The sequence below is a fragment of the Oryzias latipes genome, chromosome 3 (genome assembly GCF_002234675.1).
Source record: "Oryzias latipes chromosome 3, ASM223467v1".
NCBI classification, from domain to species: Eukaryota; Metazoa; Chordata; class Actinopteri; order Beloniformes; family Adrianichthyidae; genus Oryzias; species Oryzias latipes.
The window spans coordinates 23,364,735-23,387,261 of NC_019861.2; the positions used below are offsets into that span (position 1 = coordinate 23,364,735).

Here is a 22,527-nt window from a genome sequence, read left to right on the forward strand (position 1 = left end):
CTTTTAAAGCGTCATTACTAAAAGATAGTTAAGGACTACGCAGAGATGTCACCCCCTCAAGGGAAGACCACTTCCACCTATTATTCAGAGGTAAATTTAAAACGTTTTCTAATTTTGATTTGCCTGAAGGACTAAACTCCTGCCCCTAACTCTGACAGTCCAGGTGTGAGCTCTGCTGACATCGTCTCTGCTGTTAAACCTAATGGCTCTGTGAGTATTTCAGTGATGTGCTTGTGAGGTAAGCAGAAGAAAGAAGAGGAGGCCTCTTTGTACTGCTCTGAACATTATCTGAGGCAGGTGGGACACTTCAGACGCTTCTGTAATTTAACACAAGATAATAAAGGAAAGGGTGCATAAAAGACAAGTGGAAGGGTTCCCAGAGGGGGTAAAACAGAGGAAGGCTACATAAACAACACAAATCAGTGGAATTCAAATCAATGCCTGCATTATTACAGAGAATAGAAAACTAGATTCCCTTTTTAGAAGATGCAATAAAAATACAAACACCAAAAGAAGAGATTGTTTGGGAAACACCGTAAATGAGGCCAATTCTTTCTAACCCCCCCACTTTTCTAGCACAATCTCACATATTGGCCTTGAGGAGGCCTCCAGAAGCTCTGCTCTGCCTCCATTCCTGCCAAACCTCACCTGCATAACCTTTCGTGTCTTCAGCTCACTCAAGTGTGATTGAAAAAGTAAAACAATGCATTGATCAAGCCTGGACTCAGTCCTGCTTAGTGCACTGCAGCGGAAACACAGTAGAGAGGGGGGTAGGAGAAAAATCAATCACATATACATCATGCTCGCTGGGTGAGTAAAAAAAAAAAAAAAAAAAGATATCACACCGTTGTCTGGCTGTCATTCACCCACGGGCCTCGCTACCGTGTATCTGTTTGGCTCGTTGCTATTTGGACCCACTGAGCATGTGCAGAGCGAAGGTCAAAGCAATCCAGAAGTGCAGCTCAACTCCTCTAACCTTTGAGTTCAGGGGCAGATGAGAACAATCAATGGTAACATCAAAGTTGCAGGGAGGAGGAGACTAAACCAATCGACCGCTTTGACACAGTAAGGGAAAAGACAAGCTCACCACGGCCAACATCCAATCGCACACATCACTGAGCGCTAATCTGAGGAAATGATAACTACCAAAACTTATCTTTAACTAGAGTCCAACACACGAAAATACTTCAAAACATAGTTTTAACATAGGGTTTTTTTTTAGTTTAAACCCTTAAAGAAATTTAAGGGTTTCTCTTTTTATTTGGAGAGCCACAAAAAACATTTACACTGATGGCAAAAGAATGGGATGAGCACAGGACTCTGACAGATACGACCAGTGAGGCTCTCAGGCGGCTTCCCTGTGACCTGCTCCCTCCATGATGTAAACAAGGACATCCGGAAAACCCTCACAGGCATGGTGGGGTGTATGAGTGTGAAGTCTTTCTCTGCTGCCCGGCAACCTTCATGAGGGCGGAGAATACGGAGGAAAAAAAGAAGACGGGGTGGAGGGGAGATGGTGGGTGTTGGATGGGAGTGGAAAGCAGTAAAATAGACCATTGGCTGTGGTGCGCCGGTGGTGGTGTTGGATGTGAAAATGGATATGTGCCACAATGTTAGTGCGATTAATGTGTGTGCAGGCGTTTGTGTGATAGAGCTGTGATGTCAGTGCTCCCCTCCCTGGTGGCAGACTGGGGTAAAGGTCTGAGGTTCAGCTCTGCTCCACAGCCAGAGGGGCTGGGGCCATGCTGGCAAAGGGGTGAGGGGTGACAAAGCTCCAAACGAGCGCTAAGCACTTCAAATGAGCCCTCAGGGCTGGCCCACAGACTAGCTTTGCCTAAGAGGGTTACTAATATGACCCAACAATGGTGATTCCCTTCAGCTAACTAAACATACCAAAGAGCAGATCCTCTACGGGCTGAATAATAGTGTATTAAAATATACAGTGTAAATATGCCACTTCTTTTCTTTTTCTGTTTGCACTTACGAGACAAAGATTCCTAAAACGTCAGTGTCAAAAGCATTCCTTTGGTGGCAACTGCTTGCTAATGACCGACCGGAGCATTAGTTGCCAATTTAACGAGTCACTTCTTCACTAGAGTTTTTGCCATTCTTGAAAATGCCCATGTCTGTGTGGGGCTTAGTATAATGGGACACTCAACACCTTGTTGGAACACATGACACCCGGTCTGGCTGTTTAGATCAGATTAGCTGAACACAAAGATCATTTCTGGAAGTGACAAGAAATTAACCACCAACACCAACCTAAAGCGGTTTTCTGGTCAGCATTCTTTCTCCAGCGTACATCCGTCGGCTCACGGACCCTCCAAAACCTGATGTTTTCCGATTATTGCAAAGAGCATCATCTAACAGTAGAGTAAGTTTGAGTACATATAATTATTACTTTTCTGATGTGGAAGTAAACCCGTAAATACCAACTCAGATGAAAGTTGTGTTTTCAGCATGTTCCTCTTTCTGATGATAAAGGACATATACAAAGAACATTAAGTTCAAAATTGTATTTCAGAGTTCTGTATTTTCTACTGAGTAGTGTTTGCCACATTATTAGGCACATATAAAGACCTGTGTTTTTAACAAGATAGGGAGTTAACGCATTCAAGTAAAGTTTGTTTTACAGTCTTAGTTATTACATGTTGCAAACAAGGTCGGGAGTTAGAGCTATTGTGAATAATGCAGCTAAAGCTTCTAACATGGCTACCATGTAACATGTTCTACAATTACTGCGAATGCAGTTACTAAAGTCTGACTAATAGATTGACTGATAGATCTCTGACTCTTTTTTTTTGCTTAATGTGCCTTATTGTTTGGTGCACCTCATATATGAGTTTGAAAATAGATCATTCATTGGTGGTGTGACTTATGTTTCGGTGCCCCCCCGATAGCACAGAAAAAGACTGTATGTCTTTATTCAAATCGTTGTGAATCAGGAGCAGACAAAAAAAAACAGTTTGAAAAGGAGCTTTTTAGTAATGTAGAACATGTGAACAGGCGTGCCAAAAGCTCCCTGTTCCAAGCTCTTAGCAACGAGGAGGGGTATGGGGTTGCTCCAGGCCAACGGTCTCGCCCATAACTCAGAAGGGAATTACTGCCGCTCTGCAGAAACTATGTCCTAGAAAATGACACACATTTTTTGATTTTGGCTGAAAAATCATAATTAAAGGATAGGGAATGCTTTTAAAATAGATCAAAAGATTAGCACAATCTGATCCCAGTTACTACTTTTCTATGGTCACATAAAAATACAATTTAAAAAGGAGTCATTCTTTTGTATTTTCTTCAAACCATAGAAAAGTGTTTCTCTGAACAATAATGAGTAATTTGCCAGCCCAAATGGCAAGTTCCCTCTGCATTAATAAGGCACCCTCTCTCTCTCTTTACCCATCTATGTATTCCCCTAATGGCACAGCTGCAGTGTAAACCATTGAGTATGACTGTGATGCCAGGTCACAGTCTTCAATGTCCACCCCTTTTTCAACAAGCAGAAAAAAGGTCAAATGGCAGTGTAATGCTTCTTGGCCGAAACGTACAGTTATTTGCCAGACTTCCCTCTCTGTTAAGTATCTAAAATAAGCTAAATCACCTTCCCAGTACTCTAATCCCTCACACCTCTAAAGTTACACAGCATTGTGTGGGAAATCCTTTGCTAAACCTAAAGGGAACTAGAATTAACTTCACTTCGCCAAAAAGTCACACAATGAGTTGATGGTTTATTTTTTTCAGTTTGAAGTTAAATCAGATTTACGTTGGTAATTTCAGAAAACACTTCCTCTGCTTTGCCTGAAAATAAATGCAGCAACATTTAGCAGAAATCCCATCACTTTGTTTTGGTAATTCTAGCTCCACAGCTCTCAACAAAAGCTGACAAGAAGCTCTGCCTTACCCATTTTGAGATAACAAAGACTGAAACAAGAACCTTGGCTGAACCTCAACAGCAAGTTGCAGTGTAGACAAATCAGCAATAGATCAGTTCATCTAAAAAAAAAAAAGTTTTTTGACTAAATGGACATTTTTTGTTTGGATATTTTTTTTTGCTTTTTGCAGTAACATAGAAATCAGCACTTGTTTAACAGATTTTTATCAACGGAATTTAAAAAGATTCATAGCTTGCAACTCCGTTTTGATCCGTTTACACATGATGCATCATTAAAGTTAAATAGGTGATGGTCAGCTGGTCACTGTGTCACCTGATGCCTGATCCAGGATAATCTGAGAAGCAGGCATACAGACAGTCAGGCACACTGACAGATAGATACAGACACAGGCTCCTCGTCTCTTCCACTTCATGGCCTAATGAATCTGACAGAGTAGGCAGCAGGCAGGCAGAAGGATGAGTAAGCATTTTGAGTGTAATTATATTCCCAAACACAGAAAGAAATGGGAGGGGGGGGGACTAATAAGTGTTTGAATTTCATTAGAAATAAGCATGTCCAAACAGGAAATTGATTAGCTGACAATTTTTTAATACCTCATGGAATGCGTATTCCCTTTTTCCTGAACAGCTTGCTCCTCATTTACCCTTCCTGCCCCCCAGACTGGCAAAAACCAGCATTTGAGGCTATCTGTCATTTTAGCATGCATGACATGCATGGGAACCATCGAGCTCTGTGGTGCTCACCGATGGCAAACAGACAAACAAAGGCCAAAGTGTAACTGCACTGTAACACAACGACTTGACTTGCCATCTCCGCCATCGTCATCATCTTCAACCAGACCCTCCTCTGGGGTACTCTGCTTGGGCCTGTCATGAGCTTTGACAGGGAAAGCAGTGTGGGGCCATTTAGTCTCTTTTCTGTTCAGTTTTGTTTCTCTTTGGAGGGCAGTGTTGGTGTGGACTGTGGGCGTTGTAGGGTGAGGGCATGTTGACCCTTATAACAAGGGGAGGTTTGGGGGGGGTATTTGGTGTTCTGGACGTGGGCACAGCCAGGGAGAGCTGGGATGCCCCTGGAGGGACATGACGCCTGGGGAGAAAGGGAGAGGGGTAGAGGGCGTAGAGTACAAACATATCTAAGTGTTGCTTTCACTACAGATAGGCTCATAGCAGAAAGCAAAGCTGCATGGGTTATGACAGCATGTCTGGGGGACCTCTCATGCCCTCCACCCCTCAAACACATTTGACCCCTTAAAGTATGACTCTCATTCAGATAAGAGCAGGTCTTTCTGTGTTGCAGAGATGGCAGGTTGCAGTAATCAACACTTGTGACTTTATGAAAGTTTGAGGGGGAAGGCTTATAAGCTATGGGGGACTTCCAGAGGCACTGCTGCTAGTTTTTCCCCAAAAGTTTTTGCTCTAAAAATAAGTTTTGACAGTTTAGACAATGCCTTAAAACTTTTCAAAAAGTAGCTTCATATTGAAAAACAAAGAAAAGAAAAAAAAAAAAACAGCTGGGAACGTATACAGCACCTCTGAGGCTAATGTGTAGTTGGGGACCATGCTGGTCCTGAAATCAGCAGGTTTATGGGCTAAAGCCCAGGTACCAAGTACAGCTGTTTTGGGGGCTGCTAATTCACTCAACAACTTGTTTTTCTCCACTGTCACACAAGGAGCAACATAAAAAACCAAACATTACCTCCCAATTTATGTTGAGGAGCACTTGTGCTTTTTTTGGCGTGCATCTTCATGTAGTGTTGCTGAACCAGGGAGAACTGGGAGAAAGGTCCGGACAACAGTAAACTTTCTGAGAGGCCTTCATGGCCAAAGCATGTAAAAATGAATGATGCGTAACTAATGGACTGTAAACATAAATAAGCCAGTATTTTGATACATTACAAAGTCAACATTACAAAGACTAAGTTAAAAGAACATTTTTTTTTGCACAAAATCCACTATAATGCCATAAGGTTGAGGTTTGACGCAGTTTAAGGTGTCAAATTCTTTCACAATCTTGAGCTATTACCCCAAAAGTTAAATCTTCCCTTTCCCCTCTTACCAGTTCCATTACTGTATCTGTCACCAAAACTACAACTTACGAAAAAAGTGTTTCTGAGAATATTTATGCAAGCAATGACTTATTCATGGCTTTTTTTTAAAATGTTGAATTCAAGTGTACACATCCTTGAAAAAGAAATAAAAGGCAGAGAAGACACTCGCTGTCACTCTCCTATGCATGTGTCACAGAAGTATTTACAACACAAGCACACAATGTCAGGTTGTACATCTAAGGTTTCCCAAACTCTGTCATAGCTCCCGCAGAAAGTCCCATTTTTCACCCATCATTTGTCCTGTGATAGAGTTCACGCGGTTTACAGGCATAACATTTGGCAAAGCGAAAGGTCGTCTGGAGGTTACTGTGTCGGGCTGGGTAAGTGGCTGACAGCTTAGGAGGGGTGGGAGGGTGGAATGACTCTCACAGAGGAAGTCTCTTTACCCAACAAAATAAATAAATAAATAGGGAATGGAAGAAAATATTACAGAATATCATTCACAATAAAGAGGTTTTCATGAGAGTCACTACAGGTCTCATGTAATGCTCTTTTTTTTATCCTCTTATTTTTCTTCCACATTCAATAAAACTATGAGAAAAACCACAGGATCTTCTTTGGTTTTTTAACAGCAAAACAGAAGGCAATGTGTAATTTTCTGCAATGACTGACACGAAACATCGACCAAATCCTTCATCATTTATTAGTTGTATACTCAATCAAACTTCCTAGACAAGACCATGTCCTAAACTTCCATAGGTTAGAGTAGAAGAATTAGTAGACAGAAAAATATGGAGACTAAGCCTAAAAAAGCAGAGGACAAAAAACTATCTGAGGCTATAAACAGTATAAAGATGCAAAGACAACTGCACAAGTGATGGTTTGATATCTGCGGCTGTGTGTTTGAGTAACAATATGTAGACTTGTGCGCATCCATGTCTGTCGGACTGCCGGGATGAATAAAGGGGGGTGGGTATAATCCATCACCAGTTGATAGTCCTCACAAAAAAGAAGCCCTTTCAGCTGAGAGGACGGCCCTTGTGCGGACAAAGACCACCATACTGGGGACTTCATAGGACCCAGCTGAAAAGGTGTTGCCCAGAGTAACCTCATTCACATTAACAGGCATGCTGGCCAAAGCCAGTCATTACTGCTGACTTGGACCAGCCGGGCCACACATAGACCAGCCTATAGATGCTGCGGCCATTCACTCCACATCAGCCCACAGGCAAACGGCCTGAACTCTGCCACTGGGGAGCATCTAGAATTGTAACTATTCTATTTCACTGTCTGAGGGAATTTTAAGCAAAGCAGAGTTTTAGCCAATACAAGTTTTGAACACACCATTTATGTTTTATGTTACCGAAATATACTTTGCAGGAAAATCTTTTTCCCCCCACATTTCTGCAACAACAAAAGAGAATAAGGATAGATAAATATGAAGCTTTTAATTTAAAATTCAACAAAATTAATGGTAGGCTAACTAATTTAACATCCATGGAGTAAAATAGGTTCACATCCAACAAGAAACATCTTCCATTTACTTAAAATTATGAGCTTTAACTAATGCTACCGTGTAAGGCATCAGGCATGACGAAAGAGTTTCTACAGAGGGATGGTACCAAAAACATTTTTGTAGTTCCTGGATATTTGAATCTGAAAATGTCCCTGCGTTTAGTTTGTTACACATTTAAGCTTATGTGTCATCATTTAATGTTTTGAATAGGCTCATATTTTTAATAATTAAAGATGTTTCATCAGACCTTTTAAACACGCCACATCTAGGATCAGACTGAAGGGCCTCCTTTGCCTTTTTGCCTTCGCAAAGAAGCACAAGTATTTTTGAAGCTGTCACCATTTTAATTTTTCACAAGGCCTATATTTTTGACTTCGTTCCAAAAATTCTTTTATCAATTAAAAGCACATTTTAATCAAAAAAATGCAAGCATAAATAATTATTGACATTTTTAAATAACGAAATAAATTAATTATGAATGTGATAGATTTCATTAAATAAAAATCTGTGATAGATTTGTTGCATTTGTATTCATATATTGCATTTTAACATTAAACACAGAAATGCAATAAATTTAAACCCCGGAAATAAAAAATAATTTAAGTTGCTAATTTCTTATTTAAAATGTGTTTTCTTTAAAAAAAAAAAACTTGAAACATTTCTTTAAAATAAGCAGAAAATAAAACAGCCACTAATGCTGAAATGTTTGACGGAGAAACTGACTAAGAATGTTTTTTTTTCTTTTACATAAACTCATTGTTCCATTCATTTCACCTAAAGCAATTCTAAATGAAGTTCTTCTTCAACACAAAATGAGAAAAAAACAAGTTTTCACTTTAAGAACACATGCTTCTAAAATTTCTTCTAATTGACTTACTTGGACACAAGTTTTTTCTACAACAGAGCCCTCGTGATACAAGAAAAGTTCAGTCTTTCAAAGAGAAATGAAGTTGGTACATTTTAAACTTTTTTAAGGAAAGCCAAAATGATGCAAACAGAAAAGATATTCCAAATCAAAGATGTAACACACAATGCACAGAATCTTTTGGAAAACAAATTATCATTCATACCTGTTTTTTTCTGTTATGTCTACCCTTTTCCTGCACCCAGTGCTTCCCTACACTCTCCTTCCTGAGTACCCTCCCTGTGGGCAGGTGGTTTTGTAAATTTAGCCACATCTAGGTGAGGTGTTTCCTGGGTAGACTGTTGGCAAAGCCACCTTTAGGGTGTTCACAATGTCAGAGGGAATGAGGCATCACCTCAGCAGCCCTGTCAGAAAATTCACCACCTTCCATTTCCAGCTGAAGCCCTAGGTCCTCGTAGCAACATGGATTATGGGGGAATTTTTTTGGACTAATTTAGCCTGAACACACCAGCCATTACCTAACCTGGAGTGCTGACTGAGTGCTAATTGTGAAGCATTACTAAAGCTTTTAAAACAGTGATCCGGTGCCTGAGGAGGAAACACAGTGGAATTGAAAATCAGAGAGACAATGCTAATCTTCCCTGCAAACTGTCCTTTTAAAGGTGACACTGCAGAGGATTAGCGGTTAAAACATAACGCTGACAAACCACAAGATCATTCAGTCTTGATTGTTTAGAGGAAAATACCACATTTCTGGTACACATATAAATACATTTCAATCTAACAAAGTTCAGAATTCATAACAAAAAATAAAAACCAAACAAAATCAATAAAAAGAACGACTGCAAACAGCAAAACAGCAAAACCCAGAGATCAAAGATTTTTTTTTTTGCTATAACTAATAATGTAACGCAGTGAATGCATACCACCAACAGTTTTTATCAAATAGGAAAAAATAAAGCCATTCCCAGCCAATTAAAATTCATATTTGCTTTACTCAAGAGAAGAAAAAAAAAAACTTAAAAAAAGGAAAAAATATATATATACCCGGTGTATTTTTCTAACATTTTATTTTTAAGTAATAGGGGAAACTGTGGACCAGTGAAATCCTGAAAGGCTTTGCAAAATATCTTTAGAAAGAATAAAAAAATAAAAATAAATGTGCATCATAGAAAAGTCCCTAAAACTTTTCCATCAATAACTGAAACTTTTCTGTGAAGGGCTTTTGAGAGGCTTTAAAGCCATGACACTTTTTGTAAAGCTTGAGCTTTACTGTGGTTTGGATTATTTGTCAAAAACCTTTGATCACAAAACCACAAAAGCTTGAGGCGACTAATGAGTAAGAATATTAGTTTGAACTTTGTAATTAGTGTGCAATTATATTTGATGAAGCACATGAAAAAAGGAAGAGTAAGTGGTGAGATGGATACAGAGTACTGTTCGTCTGAAAAGAATAATAAAATTGGAAAGCGGTCCAATGTGACTATCAGATTCTTCATTCTTCCCAATTTTGAGTTGGGCGTTTTGCTGGGAAATGGGCGGCCTGCCAGATTGGGGCCAAGTCAGAGTTGTCAGGGGATTACAGTTCTGCCTTGCTCACTGCAGGGGGTGCGGAGTGGGCCTCAATTACCCCGGAGCGGCATGTTTGATTTGGCCCGGCACTTTTGGGGACAGACCAAAAGCTGAATAATGCACCATTAGCAACTCAAAATCCTGCTCTAAAATGAGTCCACTTAGGCATCACATACAGTAATTGTGTGTCTATCAAAGGCTGGCAGGTCCACACCAATTACTCTGATAACAACAAAACAATCTATGCATAATATTATAAGCTGAACACCTGTGGGCAACCACACACATCTCTGCTTTACGGTTTCCAATTCCAACTGCCCGGTTAGTTGATAGAATCAACTTAGGATGTGTTACATGCTAATTCTTGCATTTTGTAACTGGAGGGGTTAGATTGTAGACGGAGGGAAAAAGTCTGTTTAGGAAGACTGAGGGAGGGAGATCCCTGCACTCTGCCAAGAGTAAAGGCTGTGCAATTGAATTTCACAGGGTATGAGGCAGCAAATGGCATGTAAAGGCTGAAGCATCAGACTGTTTCTGCTGTACAAAGCAGACAGATAAGGGAGGTGTAAGTGACATCATTAGAGAACTTTGCAGGTCATGGGGGCAGTTTAAAGCTAGCAGGAGACTATGAGAACCCAGAAGCCCTCCTTGTACTCCTCCTCCTTGAACAGCGCCTCGGTTCAATATACTAGCACACATAAACACTTAAAAAAAAACACAAGCTTCCATATAAACAACTAGTCTCTGTTTTCTCTTTCTATGCACACTAAGAAATGTCCAAATTGCAGACTCCTCACCACCAGTGACTGTGTTTGCCCACCTGGGGATAGAGGAGAGATTCTGGTCGGTGTCGAGGAGACAGCAGTGTGGTACTGCTCAAGCCAGAGCCCAGCTAAGTTGCGTCTGTCTCAGGGTTCTTGGGTAGCAGAGCAGCCAAGTGTGGATGCACCTCATTACCTCACTCATCCACACACCAATTACCCCTAAATAAATACACCCAGCTCACAGGCAGTAACAATGACATCCAGCATGAAAAGGAAAAAAGGATGCTGTTCAGAAAGCATTTGCACGCACAGAAAAGTGCTTTTGGATTGTGACGAAGAGAAGAAGTTCAGAGAACAGAAGTGAAAAGAGGAACATGCGGGGGGCTACTAGTCTTTTAAGGAGCCCAAAAAGAAATGGAGAAAGAGAAAGAATGAAACAAGTAGAGAGCAAGCAGAGTGAAGTGATTTCGAAAACGATAATTTCTTGCTAAATTTCACCCAACACATCCGCAAATGATTGTTGTGCTGAGGGAGGGGCAAAGTTTAATTGTTTTAATGCGCGCAGCCATGAGATGGGCTATGCTGCTGACTAAAATGGTGATCACCGCATATTTGCATGTAAGGGGGATCGCCTAATACATAACGGCAATGTGTCTGAAAGCTGTCAACTAAAACAAAACCCTCCTATAGGCCCACACTCCAATCATCTTTTGATGTATTGTAAAAACGTTCCCAGTGGTATTTTTAATAGCGTTATGCTGATTCTAGCCAAAGTAAAAATAAATAAATAAATAAAAACTAGGTTTTTACGACATAGTTTCTGCAGAGCAGCAGTAGAAAGTTGCCTCTGAGTTGCCTCTGTTGGTGCAGAGTGAGCCTGCCTTCAAGCCACAACCGATGCTAGAAAAATGGAAAGCAGTATTGGAGCTATCCAGCCGTACAGTTTTGAGCTGGATGGCAGCTCAGACGATGAAAATAAAGTTGTTCATAGATCTATTTGTCTGCAAGTGGATGCATTGGAATGGTGCGGGGCAGGGAGCTTGTGGCCTGCCGATGGTAGCACCTTCGCCACTGCTACAAGCTTTTCAAATTGCATTTTTTCATCTGCTCCCATCTTCATAACCGTTTGGAAAAAAAAAAACCTGAGTTACCGTTGATTTTCTTTATGTGTGTACTTCGTCAAGAGAAAAATGCCACAGAAATAAGTTACAAACAGTAGAAACATGATTTTTATTGAAATGGGACTTCAAAACAAAAAGGGGGCTCAGCTCCCATGAAGTTTGGCAAAATAAAGCAGCCAGTGTGAAACGTAACAACAAACTAAAGCAATAAACAGGAAAAAAAAGACAGTCTGAGCTGTTAAAGGTGAAAAATCTTTGTCATGGAGTGAGAAGAGGAGTGAGGGATGAAGTAAAAGGTGTGTAAAACAGAAAAGGAGACAGATGTGTTTCCATGGAAGGGAGGTACAAATGAAAAGAGGAAGCCAAGAGATTTTTCATGCCACCCCCACCCTCACCCCACTCTCCCACCTTCTTCCATGTGGGATCTTTCTGCATGAGCGACTCTGTCATACCTGGGGGACAAGAAGCTCTCTCTCCCTTTCTCCGTTTGTCTCTCTCTCTGCCCCAGTTCCCCCCCCCCCCTTTCCTCTTGCATCTCTGTGCTCTGCTGTGTTTGTGGTGAGCCAAGCCTGCCTAGCTATGTGGCTTTGTGTGGTAAAATGCCTGAAGAACTGATTTAGGCCAAAGAATAGCCTCAAGTTTTACCATACAGGCGCAATATTTATCCAAAAAATGTCATGATGCGCGTAAGTCAAGCAAAAAAATATTCGTTTGTAAAATTATTTTGACCAGTTTTCAAATTACCTGGAAGTCAGAGCACATCCAAAACGTCAAAATAACCCATAAATTAACCTGACCAGAGGCAGATTCCTGGTTAACTGAAACAACGGTGAGAACATGTCAGCCTTATGCTCTGTTGATTTGATCTAATGAGGAGAAGTTGATGGATGGAATGGAAGTGAAGGAAGCAGGTTTATTAGGATTCTTTTGTGATGGGAGGCTAATTGAGGGAGGGCATGCTGCACACGACCGGTGCCACAGGTGGGTGGAGTAGCACTGACATGCTGTGGCAGCCTAGCCTGGATTCCTGGTGTACAGCTCACTTCTCAGCTGGAATCAGACTGCGTGAGTATCCCAGGCTCTGTCACACAACACCACTTAGTCAAGGCCTGTGAACACCTGCTGGGATTCCAGAATCTCTCCTACTTCAGGGAATCTATCAGACACATTCAATATTTTTAGACTCTCTGCTGTTAGTACTTTTAGTTTTGAAATATACACTTTTTTCAACAATAGAAAATAGTTAGAATTTTTAAAACAATTTCCTTTGTCAGTGTTTCCCAGCAATAACCCGTGAATATTTCTCACACTACCTCTGCTTAAGAGGAATGCACAAGAGTTATGCAAGATTGTTGAGCACACACCCTCAGACGCTCCATGATCTGTGCATTTACTAAGACGGACAAACGACAAGACGCTTAACTGCTGTTGTCTGCATCCATCAAAACATGTCCAGTGGGCAGGATTACACTCTTCAGTTTCTCCTTCTGTTTAAACCCAAATCATTTTTGGCGTAAACTGTGTTTACTGACACTTTACCCATGCCTGCATGCATAGTTTGTGAACTTTCTAAAGCAGATACACAATAAAGTTTTAGCTTAGTACTATATATTTGTAAAGTTTGGAGAAGAGGAGACAATAAAAGCATGATTTGAACAGATTAAAGGTGTCACTTAAAGTACTCAAGGGAAAAGAATATGGTACCTTGAGGGCATAAAGCAATTCACTACATGACGTTCTACTTGAGCTTTTACAGACAGTTTTACAAATTAAAAAAAATTATGACAGAAAAAAACACTTAGAAACTCAACCCAACAAACTATTTATTAAATGTCAAATGTGCTAGTGAGCAAAATGTATTAGCTGAGGTAAATACTTTAACTATAGCTGGACGCTGTAATAGCTTATTTTTTTGCCAGTATGTTTTTTTTTATACTATGTGATAACAATAAAATGAAAAAAAATGTGCGTGCAAAATAAATGCCATGCAAAGAGTTGCAACAGGTGTGCTTTATCATGTTTGCAAAAATATTGAAAAACATCTTAAAAACATAAAATATTTAGCAGGAACAACATAAATGGTCGCTCTGGTTCAGTTGAACTGTTAGTAGGTTTTTTCGTGTTTCCCAAAAAATACGTATAACTCATCAAATTGGAAAATCTTTTGCAACATCTTACATATTTGTTTTGTCCTCATGGGTAAACCTTACTAGAATTCATTCAGTTACATTTTGGGACCAAGAATGCCAAAAGCACCAGAGGGGAAAAATGCAACAAAAAACAAATTCAGTGCAATATTAAAAATAACGGAAAGTATAAATTGGTGAAAACAGCTTTAAGCAAAAAATAATCATACTTTTAGCGTCTCTTTATCTTACTTTTAAAACACTAGATTACATTCTGTTGTTTTTGGTGATACATTAATTATATCAGTGCTATATTGTCAAAATTAGAAATGTTTCTAAATCTGCTTTTTACAAATTAAGAAACACATTTTACAATGACTTACTGCTGATCACAGATACTGCTTAGGAGCAGAAGTGGAAGGTCTAAACCAGAATCCCTTTTGTGCTTTTTCATGCAAATGAAACTTTGTATGCGTCATTATGATCATGTCAGGTGTGATATTCCTCTATTGTTTTCGCATGCTCGCAGATCACTTCAGGTGCCTGACCTGTTAGGACAGGTTTTGGTGAAATTTGCAGTGGGAAAATAGGGTTAGAATCCTGCCTGAAGTTCTGAATGTCAGCATCCATTTAAGTCATGCATCATAGCTTCATAAAACTCATCTCATAAAATGACTATTTTCTATTTTTTTCTGCTCACCTAAATAACCATAAAAATGGCACAAGGCTGTTAGATAGAAAGCCTACATTTAGATTACGGTAGTTTAAGAAATTACCAAAAACATCTAGATGAGTAAAATATATTACAAGTTTTTCACAAGAATCCTTGAAATTCTGTTTTTTGTATTCAAATTATGAATTAAATAGACCATTATTTAACTGTTGAATGAATGAAGGCAATTTCAAATCCTTTCTACGAGTGTTATCACACACATTAACATGGTCTCATACTGGAGTAGACACAGCCAAAAAGACTTCTGCCAAATCTGCCAAATCCCTAAATTAACACCTTTTTTGGGGAGAAAGCTCAATTTGGAACACATCACACAAACACCACAGCTGGCATTCAAGGGTAAAATTAATTGCTTCAGATACATGTGCTTCCTCTCAAAGTGCCGGTCTTATTTGCATTGAGGAACATTCAGCAGAAGTAATCGATGCACACACAAAATGTGGCCACCCAGTGACCCCGGCCCCGTCTCAAAGTCTCCTCCCCGTCCTCAAAGCCCTGACGGCAAACACAGGTAGTGAGAGCAAATCAGACTGCAACAAAACACAGAAACATGAATGGGAAGCATTACAATGACGGGCTGCATGCAGGACAATGGGCCAGGCATTAAACAAACGGCAAATCCCAGAATGGGCTCCAGGAGTATGATACAGATTACAGGCACCCAGTCCCTGATGGGGAGCAGGGGAGAGGGAGAAAAAAAGAACAATATTGCAATCTGACAGCTGACGTCTTCATATAAATGTATGAATTTACATTCCAATTAGAGGAAATTTACATCTTAATCACAGCGAGCAGTGTGTCGGTCCCCCGGTTAGTGTGTTGCTACGGTAATGAGGTGGGATGCTGCTGTGCTCTCTCATCCAGACAGTGATCTGTCAGCAGACGACACCTCCCTGTTACGAGGGAGCTGTACCCTTAAATGCAGCCGCCACCACAATCCAGTCATATTTGTGGAAAACTTAAATACCAACAAGGTGTGAGCTGCCAGCCGAAGATAATGCGCCAAATACGGACTTTGAAAAATATCAAACATATCTTAAATACAGTGCACTGAACCGGGAGTGTCTTTAACTGTCACTCAAGTGACAAGCTTTCAGCACTCAATGATATTCCATTTCTAATTTCCATACTAATAATGGGTATATTATGTTTAATGGTTTGACTTTGTTTTATGGCGTTTGAAATGGATGGTGAAACTGTCTGGAATTACTAAAATCTTTCATGTAAACAACTCTCATGCTGCTCTGACAAAAAAAACAAAAAAAAAAAGTAATGTAAAATGGTTGAAGAGGGATCTGTGTTTCTCATGCAACCATTTAGAACAGTTCATATTTATAAAGTCCACACTGACCCCAAAGGCCACCCTATGATCGGAAGTCAGGCGGCTTCTTTTATAAACTCTTTGAAAGACTCAAAATTTAGGGCAAACTCAACACTGAACAAGGTTTAAAGTCTCACTTTTTTTTTTGCTTTCGAGCCATTCTAAAAGCGTTCCCAGTGGTCTTTTAAATGTGTCTGCATAGACTCTGCAGAGCGGAGGGAGTTCATCATAAATTTGCCTCCGATTTGTGGGCGGGACAGTTGTTGTGGAGCAACCCCAGTGTATTTTCTACATCACCATCACGCTATTTTCAAACAACAGTTTTTTTGTCTGCTCCTGATTCACAACAGTTTGAATAAAGAAATAGTCAGCAATGAAACTTTAAGCTAAAATTTCTTTGTAAGTGCTCGCCATCATCAGAAAAATGCTACAAGAACATGTTAAAAACACAGTTTTTATTGGAGTGAGTTTTAAAGTTTCAGATGTCTATTTGAGGAAATATTATGAATATAGCCAATAACAGGTGCATAGGTTTTAAAATAAAAACCATGAAGACAAGCTTTTAAAAAAAAGATATATATTTTCAAGAATAAAATTGAATAATTAGTGTCAATTTCAAATCCAGCAAGACCTCTTTTAATGTTAAGGTCAGCTTTTTTAAACTTGAATCCATAGCAATCACTTGTACAGTAGCACTAATTGCTGACAATGCAATCAGGAAGAGCAGATTAGCCACAACCGAACAGAGGATCCCATAAAGAATTTTAAAACAGTCCTTGGCCATCTTCATGCTTGACTTCAACGCAGAGCTATGTTAACAAAAATTGGAAGGAAATGAGGCATGGCTTCTTTATCAGCTACCTCATAGCCAATCAGACTCCCTTGCCAGAGACACTGCTCTAATGGCCGATATCTATGAAAGCAGCCCATTACTGAATACTGCCTGTAATTAAGACAAGTCAGATGACACCAGGCCAGTGCATAGTCTTCTATACGTTGGCTGCTGTAACCGCCTGGAGTGATAAAACACTTGTATAGTACAGTGAGACAAAGAAAATATATGCAGACTTGCGTGACGGGGGGGTTTCCATGTCCAGGATAAGAGTTGAATTTTGAACCAAAACATTCTTGGTGAGGTGTGGCTGGGACTACTCTGCAGTGTGCTGCAGGCTGTTTACCTCAGGTGTTCTGACACCAAAGATCAATTCCCACGCATTTTATTTTTTGACATGTACTTCCTGTCTGATCGTGCAAAGGCAGCACACCTTTTTAAGTGCCCATATTAGCCTGTATGGGCATTATCATAACGACTTCTTAAAACAGACAACAGCTCATCACCAGCGTGACTTTGTATCTTTAAGCAAATGAGGGGAAAAAGGAAGAATAGTGTTCAGTTGGGGCAGCAGAGGAAAGACAGAAAAGGAGAAACACAGACAGAAAGGACCAGACCGTGTATGCAAAGTCACTGTTATAAAAAACATCTTGTATAGGCTGGCTTACACTGCTACAGCTGATGTTGTACACAGTCATCTCAGCACGCAAACTGTCCTCGCGACCACTTCTTCTGCTACATAACTGACTAGCTGTTAATACAGTCCTTTATCTAAAAACACGGATCTAAGGAAAACTGTTTTTTTGTGTTTTTAACATGTGTTTTTTTTTAATGATGGAGGAAATACATAAATAAAATTAAGCTCAAAATTGCATTTCTGAGTATTTCTTTATTCAAATCGAGGTGAATCAAGAGCAGAAGGTTAAAATGCTGTCCAATTATGTTTGTAGTTATGAGGTAGAAGCTACAATCAGCAACCACAAGCTCCCTGCTGCTCCTCTCCATTCTGACGCATTCACTTGCAGACAAATGGATCCATGTACGTCTTTCTCTTTCATCCTCTGAGCTGGAATCTGGCTCAAAAGAAATTGTACGGCTGGATAGCTCCAATATTGCTCGTCATTTTGGTTGCACCAGTAATGTTAGGTTGGGGCTGTAAGCTAGCGGTAGAGAGTGTAGAGAGATGAATGGCGGGAAGTGGGGGCGGGCCAACCCCGCACCTGCAGTCTCGCCAACAACTCAGAGGTGAATTTTTAATAAACACCTGCCGCTCTGCAAAACCTATGTACTAGAAAACGACATAAGTTTTTTACATTTTGGCTAAAAACGGCGTAATCATAATTAGCTGTAAAAATAGATCAAAAGATGACTGGAGTGGGACTTTCTAACTTTAAAAAGTAATGAACTTGGATATATCTATTTTCCCTGAAAAAGCAGCTGATAAGACTTTTACTTTTCGTTTATAAAAATACTTCATACAAAAATACCTAGAACATGATTTGAAACGTTGATGCAAATTTTTTTTATAAAACAACAAATTATGCATGTAAATTACTTAAATCCGAGATAAATGCCAGCAGAGCGACACACATGTTCAAGTACATTCACACTCCCACAGTGGGCGATGAAGCAAGCATACATGACATGGCCATTCAAACAGTCTGTGTAAGTGAGCATACAGCATCAGGCTATCAGATCACTTCCCTCTCCAAACACGAAGCCTTTAATAGATGTGAAACCCTGGATCTTTTCACACCACTGAGTCGCTGCTCACACAGAAGAACAGGAGGCGGAAGAGGACAGTACAATGAATGGATGAAAGACAGAAACAATGAAAGAAATTCCACTAAAGGCTGTACATTTACCGTGAAGGGATAAAGCCGAAGAACATGGAATCGGATTCGATTCAAACAAATTCTTTGAGAATTAACAGAAAAAAAGTCATCGGGGGGGGGGAGAAAAGATTTGGAAGAATCTTCAGACTAACATATGGAGTAACCTTTGTGGCCTTCTGGGACTTGGGTATGGTGGTACGGTTATGTGGGGGGTGAAGTGGGGCGGGGGGTGTAACGCTCCAAGGACAGTAGGCACGCTAGGGAGAAGTGAGCTGTCACCCCCCATTATGATCATCGCATGAACTCAGAAAGGGGGAGGTAGAAGAGGATAGCAGGCAAAAAAAGAAAAAAAGAAAAACACTGCTTCCTTACTAACCGCCATCTACAGCCATCCTTGGGCCTTAACTCTACCGTCTGCAACTGCCTCCTGGGAGACAAATGCACGCAAGTCATCCCCTCACTAGCAGTGGGGCATGAGCCAGGACTTGTGTAACAAGTTTGGCCGTATAAGCGTAATGTATGGATTTTTAAAGAGCAAAATAACCTTGCAGGATGCCCTTAAATGATTCCGATGGAGGACTTGAAGGGAACATTTCAGCCTAACTAATATTGTTTTACAGGACCTATAAAGTTCCTCAAACTGAAACTAGATTGACAAAGTTCCAGCAGCAAAAACTCTAGTTTTGTCACCTGATCTATAATCTGTTGTCATATATGTGCAAGGTTAAGAAGCGTTTTTCCAATTTAACCTTCTGCTGCCTATTGTGTCAGTGTGGGAGAGCTCTGCTTCGGCACATTCTGTTCCCCCAGATCCCAGTCCTAACACTCCTGTCACTCATCATCAGTCATCATTGTTAGGGACAAAAGGAAAGTTTGGTTAAGCCACACACTGGAGTATTCTGTCATCCAGCACCCCTCCCCACCTCTACCTTCACCATGCTTGTGTGTTGGCCAGCGTAGAGGCACACACTGATAAACGCACAAAGAAAACCGCCTCATTTTTGCTGCATAAACAAAAGCCAGTGACTCACGCGCTCACCCCAATACATGGACGGGGTCGCAAACTTTTCGCTAAAACGCCATCACCTTGCACCTCCTTTAACTTCCCTTTTAAAGTGCAGCCTTGTCCTTCCAGTGGCCCTCTGGCTCATCTGCTGCATATAATTAAGTCTATTCAGGGCTCTACGTGTCTCCTGTCCTTCGTCATCTGGTTGGGCCTTTCAGTAGCCACCTGTGAACTTTTGAGGGACAGGGACACTTGCCCTCATAAAATTCATGAGCGTCACACAACATTCAGCAGCCAATAAACTTCCCTCAATGCCAACGCAACTTTAAACAACTCTATGTAAACTGGTGGGTAAATCCTCCTTGAACACAGCCACATTTACAGAGGCAGGGGTTAAGTAGCAATGATTAGCTGAATCGAGTGTCTTTATGGTGTGCTTGAAAATAAAGAAAAGGCAGAAGTATCACAAGACTTAAAGTTTTCGGCATGGGGGGCTGCAATCATAGGAAGTATATACGGTAAATGGGTATGCTGCAACCACATAAGACAGTTGTTTCTGTCTGTATTGACTCTAAAAGTAGTCATTTTTTGCTATTTACACCGTAACCCTCTGTTGCTGCAACAGGGAAAGGAATGTTGCTCTTCATCCACGGCACATGGTAAAAACATGGATAAATCAAAAAAGTCTGTTCTGTCACTGAAACTTCAATTGGTTTATTTTTATTTCAAAATAGGACGCGGAAATAAAAGCAATGTAAATATATATCAAATCTATTTGATTTATATATAAACAAAAAAAACAACAGAAAATGATGCAATTTTTTCACATTATAATTGTTCCAAATCATAAACAGACATATTTCCCTTGTACATACAGTGCACACATATATCAAAGTGAATTGAATTGAGGTTGAAAAAAATGATAAAAGGAAGAAAAGCATGATTATTCAAACCTCTGATTTTGACATCATATCTCAGAATGTTCAGATATTTTTTGTGTTTAATCTGTTTTAAATGGGAATTTATTTGTACATAATTCCGGCCGCCCTGTGAGCCCGAAAGGGATAAAATGGATTAGAAAATGAATGAATGAATAAATAAATAAAAAACACTATTTTCTTTATCATACATTTGCTAATGCCCGTCTTTAGATACAATACATTTTTGAGATTTTTTTGGATTGCATTGAACATCATCAGTGCTAAGACTGCAACTGTCTGGCAGCCAAATAACCTGCTTTGAGCACATATACTTACACAAACAAAATTATTTTTAGCTTCTCTGATCAAGTCGAGTACCTGCTCATACAAATGGAAAAACAAAACATGTTCAGGCTTTTTTTCTTCTTCACACCCTTTGGTGATTGTCATCTCCAGGATAAAAACTCAAATGACATGGAAAAGGTTTAACTCAATTGATCAACATCCCATTTATTATAATGACAATAACACACCAAACCAAAAATGAGAAAACATGCCAATTAATACACATGCACACTCCTCCTCCAAACGTCCGTCTACTCCCCCCACCCCCAAGGACACTGAGTGGTGAGACTGTGGGAAAGTTATTTTTAGGACTCATGCAGCAAGCCTTCCAGAGTTTGATGCTCCTGCTCCGGATCAACATTCCACCTTTGAACCACTCCGACCATGGAGCCATTTGTGCCTAGGATGGCAATTTTAACTTTTTCTGTGGACTGGTGGCAGAACAGACACCAAGTCAGCCTAATTTTTGACCCACACTGCTGTTATCCACTGTCACTTTGTGATGCCACAATACAAAGACAAATAAATACAGGTTGGAAAAACTTTCATATACAAATTTTTTGTGGATAAATATTGCGTTCATTAGTGATTTACTCTATAAACTTTAAGAAATGTGTGTAAGTTTATGATTATGTACTGTATGCATAAAACTAATTTTCAACAACACTATTATAGTCTGTCATCAGAATAAGAGTCTAGAATGAGATACAATGCCAAATGATGAACATATTTTTTTGTGAGTTTTATTTAAAAAAAAACAGGATATGTATTAACTCATAAACATCTAAACTTACTTTGACAGTTTCTGAGTTTAATGCATAAACAGGATACTCACCTTACAGAGTAGGGACTCTCAGTATTACCGACTTGGACAAACAGTTTATGAACCTAAGGCCAAATTTGGAACCATTTCCAGAAACTTACTAAATAACAACAAAATCATAAAGTAAGAGACAGTAAAGATGCAGATAAGTACCAAAGGGCCAATTATACCCCAGTCACTTCCATTATGATAACAGAAACACCATATGAACACACATTCCCTTTGGTACTACAATATTCCCATGGATGTTTGGTGGCTCACATGTTATAGCTTCTTCCCTTTTCTCTAACTGGAGCTGAAGTCAAAGAGGGCTACTTTAATCAGGTCTGAGTCCACTGCAGCCAGTCTAGTCTGATGGGGGCTGAATGGTGCATGGACTATGTTAAAGGTTCACTGCTCACTGAGTAAGCAGCATCACTTCCAGGACGAGTTGAGGCAAACTGCACTCTTACTCAGGCTGGCAGAAGGAGCACATGTGCCGTGTTTTATTTTGCTTTAATAAAGTCCGTTTGAAAGAAACACTGCAGTGTTTGGTTGATATACAATGAACGGCAGCACTTTTAGCTGTCCCAAATACTTTCTTACTGAGCTTTGACTCGAGTGCTGCACACACAAATGTTACTGCTTTAGTCTCCTTCGGGCATTAGATAGAATAAAAACGCTAATTTGACTATTGTCCAAACTAAAACCTTGTTACAGGCCAATCCACTTTAAATTCTCAAACTCAAATCATCTTTTCATAAATTGTAAAAGCATTCAAGTGGTCTTTTAATTATGATTAAGCCATTTTTAGTCAAAATGTAAAAAAAAA

The 22,527-nt window shown here is 39.9% G+C and overlaps 1 protein-coding gene across 1 annotated transcript in view; it reads right to left on the reverse strand.

Moving 5' to 3' along the window:
* Positions 1 to 22,527, reverse strand: part of elp4 (elongator acetyltransferase complex subunit 4) — a 53,579-nt gene that overhangs the window by 1,603 nt on the left and 29,449 nt on the right. The gene's annotated exons all lie outside the window — the stretch shown is intronic.